The 3,063-nt window shown below is 49.5% G+C and overlaps 1 pseudogene; it reads right to left on the bottom strand.

Annotated features, from left to right (window-relative positions):
* Positions 1 to 1,707: 1,707 nt before the first annotated feature.
* Positions 1,708 to 2,853, bottom strand: LOC149820623 (glucan endo-1,3-beta-glucosidase 11 pseudogene; annotated as a pseudogene).
* Positions 2,854 to 3,063: the final 210 nt, after the last annotated feature.

The raw sequence follows: 3,063 nt of genomic DNA, 5'->3' as shown, positions 1-3,063 counted from the left end.
CCGCCTCTTAGGCGGGTTCGGGTTGGGCTTAAGCCAACCCGTTTAATAAACGGGTCGACCCGCCTAACCCGTTTATTAAACGGGTCGGGTTCGGGTTGGGGGTATGCCAACCCGCCTGACCCGTTTAATAAACGGGTTAGGTGGGCGGGTCAACCCGTCAACCCACCAAATCGACCCGCCAACCCGGCTTTGAACCCGACCCATCAACCCGCCAACCGACCCGCGAACCAGAGAACCCGTTTACCCGACCCAACCCATTTATTAAATGGGTTGGCGGGTCGTGTCGGGTTACCCGTTTATTAAACGGGTCAGGTTCATGTTTGCCACAGCCGACCCGTTTAATAAACGGTTCGGGTTCGGGTTGAGGTATGCTGACCCGCCAACCCGTCGGGTCGACCCGCCAACCCGTCGGGTCGACCTGCCAACCCGACACGATTGCCACCCCTAGGTTAGAGCCCCCACCCCGGGACCTATGCTACGTGTTGGCTTGCACAGAGAGGTGACCCTATGAAAATCGAACCTTAACTACCTGTCTGGCAGCCAAGGCCACACCCCACTATGCCAACCCCACTTGGGGCCAGAATTTGACTTACCAGACATGAGTTTTTGTTTGTTTATGATTTATATAGAAGCCTAGAAAGTTAGAAAAGTGACCACTTTTCCCCTACCGGTGGACACTATATATTTAGGGCACAGGCCACACCCCACTTTTCCCCTACCGGTCCACTATCAAGTCAAGCACATTTATAGAGGGGCCCTCTGCTAGCTTGCATATCATGGTGCAATTATGTAGGGCACAAATTTACCCGATTCTATTGGAGCCAAGATCCGGATCCGAAATAATTTTCTCTGATGTAGATCTTAAAATGCAAATTTACAATGTGCATTCGGATCAGATTTGGGCTTATGTGGTCATTTTTGGATTCGGGTCAGATATTCAGTGAAATCCACATCGTCCTACTTAACAAAAAGAATAACATCCTATTATTAATTAGATTCATATTTGGTTTGGAGCTTTAACGTATCTGAATTTTACTAATATTCACATCCGAATACATGTAAAAAGAATATCTTATACGGATTTGGTAATATCTTGTTCCATCTGAATCCGATTAAGCCATATCCATTTCATAGTGCCAACGTTCAAACCGGATCCAACCCATTTATAAAACCTTGTGCTAGAGAAGTCCACTTTGGAAGTGTTGTTTTTTCTATTTGTGAAGAGGAAAAAGAACCAAACATTTTCTATAGTTGGTGCCGTGCCATGGAAGTAAATGAATCGGGTCCTAAGTGAAACATACTCCAGATCTGAGGGCAAATTCATAAATTCGAATCTGTGAATAATCCATCGCAAAATCCCTTCCCAAACCAAAAGCTGTGGTTGTGATTACAACCTTTCATCTAACATAATGACTTTGAGAATACACCAAATTTTGCAAAATATTACTAACTTTGCCCTTATTATTAATCTGCAGTGACAAGTAGGGTAAGGGTACATTCGATGTGCTGTTCTCAGCGTGATTCAGACGAAAATTATGCTAAGAAAGGCAATTTTTGACAAACTTTGGATGCGGCGGACAATGTTCCACGCGTCCACTGCGTTCTTATAAGTATGTTATTTTGGTTCCACCCTCCCCCTGTTACAAAAATAACAGGAACGAAAAGAACGAAAATTTCTCGACGGGCGCACCCGCTAGCTCTTGGTTCCTATCGGATCCTGAGTTCTCCTTCGCCATCTACGCCTCCTCTTCCATCGCCTGACGGTGGGCCAAGCCTAGCCGAGTCAAACCCGATGACATACGCTGGCGTCCCGTCGAACTTGAAGAACCCGTAGTTCTTCTTTGACTTTGGTCCGGGCTTCAGGTTCTCGTTGAACAAGGCAAACACATACACCTCCAGCCCCACGTCCGGCCGCTTCAGCGTCCCCCTTTGCTCCGCCACGATCCTCATCAGGTTCCCATTGTACATCCGGGCGTTCTCCAGTGAAGCGCCGGTCTCCTGCGGGTCCCCCTTCGACGGCCACCCTGTCTTCGACACCTTTACCCTCAGATTCCCCTTCCCCTCCGCCTCTAGTGCAGCGTACACGACGTCAATTTGGGCAAACAACATGTTATCGTAGTGAAGCCCGGTGTCGGGGTCCAAGATTCTGGCGTTTTCCCGAAAAAGGACATAGTCGAGAGAGATGTGCTTCGGGTCCGACATGTAGGCGAAGAACAAGTAGGCGTTGATGAGGAATGGCGATCCGGTCCGCCCGTGGAACCCTAGCAGAGACCGAACCGGTCCGGCGAGATCTCGTTGGAATCGGCCGCTCGACGACAGGTAGGATGATTCCAGGGCGACGAGCGAGTGCGCCGTCGTCACCTCCACCTTATCCCTCAACCCTAGGGTTTGCAGAGCGACGTAAACGTTCTGTATTGCTGGAATGAGGCACCCGGCCAGCGACAAGTCATTTTCGGTGAGCACCTCGTTCTCGATGGTTATGTAACCGATCTGGCTCTTCGAAACATACTGCTGGATGTTCTCCTTGACCCAGGCGAGGGCCATTGCCGGATCCGCCATCTTTCCGACACACTCATTCGGGATTGCGACGACGAACTCGACGCCGGTGCCGTGGAAGGAACAGAGGACTCTCGGGTCAGAGTAGTAGAGCTTCACCTTCGTAATGTTGATGGATTGGAGCAGCCCCATCACTCGGTTCGGCAACGAGAGGTTGTTCGCCACCTGCCCGTAGTTGATGCCCACCGCCAGTGACGCGCTTGCCAGAAAAACGACACATGCACGCAGAGAACCAAACCGAGCAATCTGACATGGGGGTACATCGTCATCAAACAACAGACAATTGGAACATAGCATTTGACTATGGTTCAAACAAACGTTGGACTTAGAACAGTTGTTACAGAACGAACAGAACCAATGCTCTGTTTCATTCTTTTTGTTCATTTCGTCCAACCTTGGACAAGCCATCAAACATAGGTAACGAACAAAGCATGGCAAGCTCAGGCTCGACTCGTTTACCAGTAGATTGCTCCTGTGGCTCGGCTCATGTTCGTGTTTAGCCGAGCG

This window comes from Nuphar pumila, chromosome 12 (assembly GCF_984573655.1).
Source record: "Nuphar pumila chromosome 12, dmNupPumi1.hap1.1, whole genome shotgun sequence".
Lineage (NCBI taxonomy): Eukaryota > Viridiplantae > Streptophyta > Magnoliopsida > Nymphaeales > Nymphaeaceae > Nuphar > Nuphar pumila.
The sequence above is the reverse complement of the archived record's forward strand: the minus strand, read 5'-3'. Positions and strand labels throughout refer to the sequence as shown.